This window comes from Chamaea fasciata, unplaced genomic scaffold, assembly GCF_029207755.1.
Source record: "Chamaea fasciata isolate MVZ Bird 193981 ecotype frontalis unplaced genomic scaffold, bChaFas1.0.hap1 SCAF_2, whole genome shotgun sequence".
NCBI lineage: Eukaryota > Metazoa > Chordata > Aves > Passeriformes > Sylviidae > Chamaea > Chamaea fasciata.
In genome coordinates, this window is record NW_027094087.1 from 58946112 (window position 1) to 58955341 (window position 9230).

A 9230-nucleotide genomic window follows, 5' to 3' on the forward strand; every position below is an offset into this window, starting at 1 on the left:
ACAATGAAAGGACCACCATCTTCCCTTTTATTGCAACTTTTAGAGCCATCTGAAACTGATTGATTTTCACTCTCCTTAATCTGGTTGAATTCACCATGAATTTTGTACAGTTCAAGACCAGTCCATTAAGGCACTGCTTCAATCCACTTGTACGGTGCCTTTCAGCCTCTCCATCTCCCATTTCTCATCTTCAAGCTCAACTGCATTGTTTCTGGATATTTTCCACTGAAACCAAGAGATTAAATGAAGCAAGAAAATGTTTTGAGTATGATTTTCAAAGCAGCAATTAGTGTGCTGGAATGTTTCAGCATAAAACACTGTGCTTCCTGCAGCCTGTTATTCTGCTGATAGCTTTGGTTTCCACACTCAGATTTGCAGCGAAAATATTCCAGTCAGGTAGCTCGAAGTGAAACAGCAGTGTGATGCAAATAAGGAACAGATAATCAAATCAAACTTTCTAATCGAGTTTTGCTATGCTGACTCTCTTATTTCTCTCTAGTCCGCAGTTTGCATGTTTTACAACACTGCGGAATTAGCTTAAAGAGTAAATACTTGTGAGTTTATCGAATCCTGTCATGTCTCATATACACTGCAGAACAAATGAAGGAAAATAATCTGCCTGTGCTGCTTCTATTATTACTTTAATTTCTTTGCATCTTTAGTGTGGTTTTGATTGAATCCTTTTGACGGGGAATAGAAAGAAGCCAGAGGAGTAAAACAGGGTGAGTGCTGTTAATAAATTTTTATTTTCTTTTTCTTTTGTTTTTATTTCTTCATCAAAGAACTGAAGAAAACAACACAAAAAACAACAAAATGCACCTTATGGACATTATTTTAAACTAAAATGTATGGCACTGGAAGCAGCATATGCCTTGGAAAATCTGCTGTTAGACGCTGTGTGTGCAAGCCGCAGACGTGGCTTAATCGAGATAGGAGGCGACACGTGCCGTGCATCTGAGATTAGTGTCTGGACCTCAGCCATTAATGCTGGCATCCCAGGAACTGACTCATTCCTCTGCCAAACTTCTGCTGGGATCTGGGTTCACTGAATCCAACTCACAGTCTTTAAACCCCCCCAAGCAGTATCTCTTTGAATTGTGGAGCTTGCAAAACATCCAGGTGGTGGTCCAGCCACGACAGTGTCTGCATAAGCTCAAGAAACATCCTGCTCTCCTTAAGAGTTCTACTATTCAGAAAGTTTCTAGCCCTCTACCATGCAAGTCTGAATGTCAAAGCTCCTTTTTCTTTGGTTCATTATTGTGAGTAGACAATAGTCATATTACCCTTCCAACCTCTTTGAAATATTTGAGATCTTACAAATGTCACATGCTATAAATCTACTTGATGGGTCTCATCATTCTGTAGGCAATATTTTTCATTACCTTTGCAATAAAATGGCATTTTGCCCTATTTTCAAACTAACAAATTTTGTCAGAGTTGGCATCTCTATTACATTACCAAATATATCAGTCAATACCACCTGGTGTAATTGAGTCTTGTTATATGATTCAGATAGTTGCTTAAACTATGGATTTTTCAAAGTCAAATTTTCTGGCAGGAAGAATATTGTTTTAATAAAATTTTAGATAAATAGGTAGCATATCACTGTTATTACTAGTCTTGATTTAAGGTAATTAATTGACCTCTGTGTATAATATTCAAGATCATTTATAACTTTGTGCACACAAAATTAAGTATAAAACTATTTGATTAAGCTTTATTTCTATCTCAAGTTGCATACCAAAACTAGCACCTGACACTCACAGTATAACATGAATGGGTGCGACAATAAAACCCCTATAGGAGCCAAGGGTTTTGTTTTAAATAATATTAGGATATATGTCCTCTTCTGGCTTTCTTAGTAACTAAGGAAATTGGCATCATGAAAAAGTGCCTATCCTTTAATGGAATGTGAAAATTAAAATTTAAAATCTAGCAACATGCGCACTCAAGGAGAAGAACCACATGAAGGCAAACAATTTAAAATCAAGTTGCACAGATTCAGCTAAACTACATTCTGAGACAAACATTTTCCATAGATGTATTCACCTATAACAAAGGAAAAATTCTATACTATTACATGGTTAGCTAATCAAAAGTTTGTCATTCTCATCTGTGCATCTTTAATCACATTTTGGAGCACCCATTAAATTAAAAATATTGAAATGGCATCTAGAGAATATTTATTTCCCTGTGAACGTTTTTTTTTTTTTTTTTTGCTAGTATTTTCTTGAAGAAATATTTTTGAAATCTAGATAAATATTTAAAATGCTCTTATTGTAACACAATAAAAAGCCTGGAATATAATCAGCATTTCATCATAACAGAGCTATTTGTTTCTGCCCACATTACTAATCCAAATTATTTTGTAATTTTTTCTCACACATTTTATTTTTATTGCTTCTTTAAGGCACTATGATTTCTTTGATGGTAAACACTGAGATTTTTTTAAAAACTATATATGACCACAAGAGATTTACATCTACAGTCTGAATTTTCAGTGTACGTAAAAAATATTTTACTACCTAACATAATTGTGCCAGATCCAATCAGCTAAGTGGAGCTCACCCTAACCAATCCTTGGGACATCTCCAAGGATAACAGAGAGATCTACTAAATAAACGAGACTGTTTGCCAGGTGATACTGTCCTTTTCTTCCATGTCAACATTAAACTAATCAATATTAGTCAAAACTATTCCATTCAATAAGTTCCCTGCCATTTCAGAGCTTATAGTGGAAGCCCTCATTCTCATCCTTCTTAGACTAAGATGAATTGAAAGTTTATATGGACTTAATTAAACTTAATTCTAAGTTTATGTGGACTCTTTCCAAATGTTCTATCAACTGTAGTATTCCACAACCTTGAGCATCTATTACATGGCTGCCAGAAGTAGAAAAAACTATTACTGCTGCTCCAAGTGGGTTCACCCAAAGCCACATTTCTACTGCCATTCTGGTTTGGGGTAGAATGGAGAACTCATCTTGACTTGAGCTACTTCTTTTTGGATTGGAATTAAAACAACTTGTCATTGATTATTAATGGCTCAAAGTAAGTTTTTGTAGATAAGTTACATTTACTTCTGTGAATTTTTGGACCAGATTTCAATTTGAATTATTATATTAGCCAAAAAAGATTTTCTATCTTCAGAAGTACATTGGAGATCTTCAGGAAAATTACTGTTTCTGTTCATGCAGATAGTTTCATTATTACAAATGTTTGTACAGTTACTATGTGAATGAGAATCATTTACAGAATATTAGAAAGCAAACAGACACAAAAGCTGTAATGCACATAACTGTCCTGTGTGACCACACTGCCCTGTGTGAGATGTGATTGGTAGGTAAAAAAAACTTCCTTGTATTTGGCCATGAAATGTATCTCTTGGAACTCTGGTAAAAGAGAATAACAGTAGTTTATAACCATGTAAAATTTTTTCTCTCATTAACCATGTATTCTTATTACATGCAATGTAATTATACTAGCCAGAGAAGAATTCATATCCTCAGGGAAAAGTCAAAGCTCTCCAGGAATGGTGTAATTATATACTTCTAGCATATCTCCTAATGCAAGTGTTGGCTGGGATGAACAGGGATAGTGCTCTAGTCATAAACAGGGAAGACCTGCTGGCAGTCTTAGATGTGGCTTGAATTGCAGTGTCTCCAAAATTATTAAGTTAATGACTTGGAGGTGAAATGGGAAGGCAAGCGGCCTATTTTCGATTCTGAATTTTACAATCATGTATTTCTTCTAATTCAGGATGTTGCTTGGGAACTCTTTGGGTAGCTGCCATGAAGGAGGATGTCAAGGAAAGCTAGGTGACTTTTTAGGAGAGCCTAAATACAGCTCTGGAGTTAATCACGGAATCAAAGAACCTTTGGCTGGTCTCAGTTCATGGGAAGATTAAGAAACACATGCTCTTGGAATTCATATCCACATCCAAGTAAGTGAAAGAGAAGAAGAGTAATCAGGAATACTCAGCATGTATTTTTCAAGAGTAAAGTGTGCATAAAAATCTTTTATCAGTGTGCAATTTAATGACTGAGTATACAATAAGACAAAATGGTGTATGAAATTGTCCTTGACTACAGTGAGATTTTTTTTCATTCTCCACAGATAAGGAAATATGTGCTGAGAAAATAACTGGGTGGGTTTGTTTTGAGGTTTGAATATTAACTGGACTCAGCCACAGCAATGACCAATGATTAAATGTCTTTCTGGAGATCAGAGAGAAGTTCAGTACCAAAGAAGTCCATGGCCAGACCTGTTAAGTTCAACATTTTAAGTGACCTTGACAGTAGCACAAACTGCACTTAGAACATTTCCAGGCAAAATAAACTGGAAAGAGTAACTGTGGCCATGAAAAATGTCATAACTCTACCCAAAGAGACTGCAATAAACTACAGCAAAGGAGCAAAATAAAGCTCCAGAAGAACAAGTGAAATTATCTGAACAAATGGAAAAATGATACCACACATCAACAGAGGTTAGGAAGGGACTGGATGAGTTAAAACGCATCTGAGGAGAGCTTGAGGATTGTGGTGTACATGAGGTTGGAGACAATTCCACAGTGCTCTTTCTTTCTGAATAAAACAAACTACATGCTGAGTATGCAACTGATATATACACTATATATACTGATAAGAACCTCTGGCCACAAGATCAAGAGAAGTTTTTCTTCCCTTCTATCTAGCACCAGTGAGCTTGCATGTAAAATAATACATCCAGTTTAGGACTACTCAGTTTAAGAGAGATAAAAATGGAATTGGAGAGGGTCTAACGGAGGAATGAGCTATACTACATGGGAAGAATTCCCATTGGAGAAATTTGTGGAGGACTGTCTCCCATGGGGGGAATTCCATGCTTGAGAAGAGGGAACAATTCTTCTCCTTGAGGACAAAGCAGCAGCAGAAACAGCACGTGATGAACTGATTGCAACCCTCACTGTCCATCTCGGGAACATCCACTGAAGAGAACTGAGGGGAAAGAGATAGAGAGTCAGGAATAAAGCTAATTCTGGGAAGGTTCTTTTGAATCCTGTTTTACTTCTCATTATCATACACTGATTTTGACTGGTAACAAATTCAATTAATTTCTCAAAATTGGGTCTGTTTGAATGGTAATTGTGAGTGACCTCTCCCTGACTACCTTGGCACAGGAACCTTTCATTGTTTTCCATCCCCTGTCCAGTTGAGGAGTGGTAGAGCAGCTTTCTTGGCCACCTGGCATTTAGCCAGATCAAACCACCACAACAGGCACAACAGCATTTCAGTCTCATTGTCAACAAGGAAAGAGAGAGAATACCTGATAGTAGAAACTTCCTGATCTTTCCAATTCCTCACCAAAATCAAACTCAGACAAAAATTAGAGAATGATTTATTCTAAACCAGAAATGACTAAACAAACTATTTCTGTTTCATATTCAGTCATTTCTTTCAAGAATTTATTCATTAGACTGAGAATATGCTTAGCATGTTTGAATTTAATTTTTTTCTCACTTAGCTGTATTTCTCAGGAAATCAAAGGTGCCTTTGTTATGTCAGAACTCTGAGCATACACTCCAGTTTTTGCTAATAGGTCTCACTGAATGCAGTTAACATCTAGATACCTGTGAATTTAATTAAATAAGCATGGGTATCCAGAACCGTCCCAGATGTCCCGTACCATTTTCTCATGATTAACTTTTTCTCTGCCAGTTTTTTGTTTTGTTCTTTTTTTTTCTCACAGCATTTTTTTTTTTGTTTGTTTTTTTTTTTTTTTTTTTTTTTAAGACAAGAGGAAGAATGATGGGAAGTTCCAGGGAGAGACAAGACCAGATTTCCTTACTGAAAACCATGTTGTGGTAATATTTCTGCCTGATATTTTGTTTCAATAGCTTCAGAATTCAGCCAACTTAATAATTTACCAAACCATGTCAGCTGCAAAGAGAAGAAACAAGATATGTGGGAGGCCTTGGATTTTTATCTTTATAGGACAAAACCTTTCAAAAATTTTTCTAAAGCCGTTTGTCTTCTTTGCTGAGAGAATAAAAGGGGAAGCAATTTTCACTCAGAATATCTCAAAGTGGATCTCTGTGTCTATTATGCTTTCTCAAGGTTTTTCTAAGTCACCTGGTAATATATGACCACGCTCAAGAAGGACCTGTGCATCTTAGAAATGCAATTTGCATTCAGTGTAACATACACATTTTTAAAATATAATTTTATTCTAATGCTTCCTGTACAATATTTGCAATAATTATTACTATCAGCTTCTTAGCCTACTCACCTAGAGCCACCTACAACAGTACAGTTAGAGAGAAGAACCATCAGAAGACAAAAGAAACACCCCAAACCTTTCTATAAGAACAAGAGTTTTTAGAAACAGTATATATCCTTTTCATTCTTGGTGTTCCCTGGGCAATAAAGAAGGAACTGGAGGCTCTTCATGGCCTCCAGAGTCGGGAAGGAAGAAGAAGGGTGGTGGCAGTCTTTTGTCCCTCTCACTCCCAGACTGACTTGAGCCCCCATGTGCTCAACTACTCCTGAGGAAGACAAGCTGCTGACGGCAGTGCTTCTTGATGGCCAAAGCCTTGGGAAGTCGATGACGGGGCAAGGGTGGGAAAGCAAAGATGAGGCCCTGCCATGTCCTGAGGCTCTTGTTATCATGTCTTGGCATGAGTGATCAGTTCCTTCCCATCTTAGTTACTACACTGGTATGATGCACCTTTGATCCCTTGGGACTTTGCTGGCCAAAATCATCTGGTCCCAGACATAGTGGAACACCAACAAAGCTAATACACAGGAGCAACACACAATTAATTTAGCATGTGATTAAGCTGATATCTCTATTATGGCAAAAGGAGATCAAGTAGGTTTTACAAACAGAATGATAGCTGAATTTTTCAAGACCAAGAAATGGCATTTCCAACTGGAGGATACCCCAAAATTTGTGTCTTGCTAATATGTTCTGTTAAAGCCAAAGGCAAACTTTTTCAACTCCTTGAATTTCATAAGGGTGGAACTGTGAAAAAACTGTGTCAAAAGCAGACAGTTGTTCCACAATGATGTTTCTACCAGCTCTATAGCATATGTGTGTGTTGACAAATTAGGCAACAGCTGCTTTATTTGCAATATTCAGTGTCAAGTTATTGATGGTGTGCCTTGCTGAGGGAAGTTTATTGTAGGAAGCTGTAGCTAAATACAGGATTTCATCCTGCCTGAACACCAAAGGAAATGAAGCAGCTATCCACACCACCTTTTAAATTATCAAATTGGAATATGAGTGCATTGTATCCTAAAGGTTTTAGCACAAATCTCCATCCAAGGAAATCTATTTTCACTTTACTTCTTTTGCTTATTTAAAAAAAATCTAGGAGAGGTGTTTCTAAAAAAAATCACTGGTTTCCTGCAGCACAAAAGCACTCATAGCACCTTTTATATCGACCTGTGCATTCTCCCAGCTTGGCAACATTCCTAACAAGGGTGTATGAAGAGTCATGAAGTGCCTTGTTCTCACCTTGATGAGCACTTAAAATGTAATTCATTGTTGCTCTTAATTATTGTAGATTCCACAAGTGTTTACTGTTTCTGGAATCCTGGAACCTCACAGCCACATGATGATGAATTAATGTAATGATCTGATCTATTTTAACAGGAATATGGTGGCAAGGGAAAATAAGATATTTAGGCCAATTTGCATGACTACTTCTTGAAATTTTAATGAACTGTTCAAAAGGTGTGTTAACAGTATGGTGGAAAAGATACACCAGAATGATAACATTGTTTTCCCCCAGAATATTTCTAAAAAACAAAACAAAACAAAACAAAAAAACCCAAAAAAACCCCCAAACCTCCCCCCCCCCAAAAAAAAAAAAAAAAAAAAAGGAAAGGAGAGAGAAAAGGATAAAGGGACATGTGTGTTATTTATGTTAATTATGAAGAAGGTCCTCTTTAGTCATGCAATTACATTCCCATCTATCACCCAGAGAAGGGGGTCTAGTGCATAAGAATTTGACAGCTGCTGTCTGCCTTACTCATTACATCAAATTCATTTCTTCTGTAGAAAAAACTGAAAAATCTTCAGCAACTTTTTATCAAACTTTCAGATGTCTCATAATTTTTTTTCCTTCATCTTCTTCCATTCACCTGTGGCTTGCTTTTTGGTCATAAAAGCAAGCAGCTTCTTCCTTTCCTTAGTCCCCTTCCTGAATATTAAATTATTTCCAGGCTAGTACTAGATGTAGAATGTGACTAAAAACACGTCAGAGTTTTTTTGCTATGTAACATTTGATGCTGATGCAAATACATCCTTTTTATGGAACAATATGGGCCTTAAAATGCTATATGGGATGAACGGAACACTTATTTCCTTTAAGATTGTACTACAGAAAGAAATGGACTGTGAACAAAATAAATTTATTACTCAACAACACAAGGTGCATTTTCATTTTGTATAAAGCTTTCAGAGTATATCCTGTCTGCTAATGAGGAACAATTTTTCAGCTTTGCCTTTCAGAAACAGACTGCCTTTTGGCCTTTTCTTTCAGACTTCTGACACAGGTCTTAGAGCCATATAGGATTTTTTAACTTTATTTCGGGAAGAATTCTTTATTTCTGGCAGATGGCATTGTAGACTGCAGGAATAAGGCATTTTAAAATAATTTTGGGAAGATGGATTATCTTCTGGAAATTTTCTGTGCAGAAATGCAAATGACAGAGATTTCCCTAAATAAATATCTTCTAGTCTTGCAAAATAATCAGTCACTTTTGAAAACTTTTGTTCATAATGTGCATTCAATGGGAACAATCAGTGAACATTAAGCAGACAACATTGAAATTATAATTTAAAATAATAATGACATGATTATTCAACCATACAAATCAATGTTCCTTAAAAACAAAATAATAATAATAATAATAAACTACAGTCAACTCCAACCAAAGAGTTTAACTCATTTACTTGGATGAAGAACTTTTTCTTATCTACTAAATGGGATCAAAAATACAAAAAAATCTAGTGATTTGGTTTTTCTATTTAGTGACTAGGTAGGAAGATTACAGAAAAAGTCTCTGCAGGATGCAGGTCAGACTACAAGGTTTACACTTATGCTTTGCAGCCTCAGCACTGATCAACCTATGATATCCTCCTACCTTGGTGCATGCTGCTATTTCTGAATTATAACAGGCAAGAGGAAAACTCTTTAATGAGCAGCTTATTCAGTAACTTTTCACTCTAGGGAACTACTGCTAC

At 36.3% G+C, this 9230-nt stretch overlaps 1 long non-coding RNA gene across 1 annotated transcript; it reads left to right on the forward strand.

The window, feature by feature from the left end:
* The first annotated feature begins 660 nt into the window (after nucleotides 1-660).
* On the forward strand, nucleotides 661-5942 carry LOC136285966 (uncharacterized). Its single transcript, XR_010719621.1, has 3 exons — nucleotides 661-722; nucleotides 3759-3942; nucleotides 5771-5942. It is a non-coding gene; the product is annotated as an uncharacterized lncRNA (long non-coding RNA).
* The last annotated feature ends 3288 nt before the right edge of the window (nucleotides 5943-9230 follow it).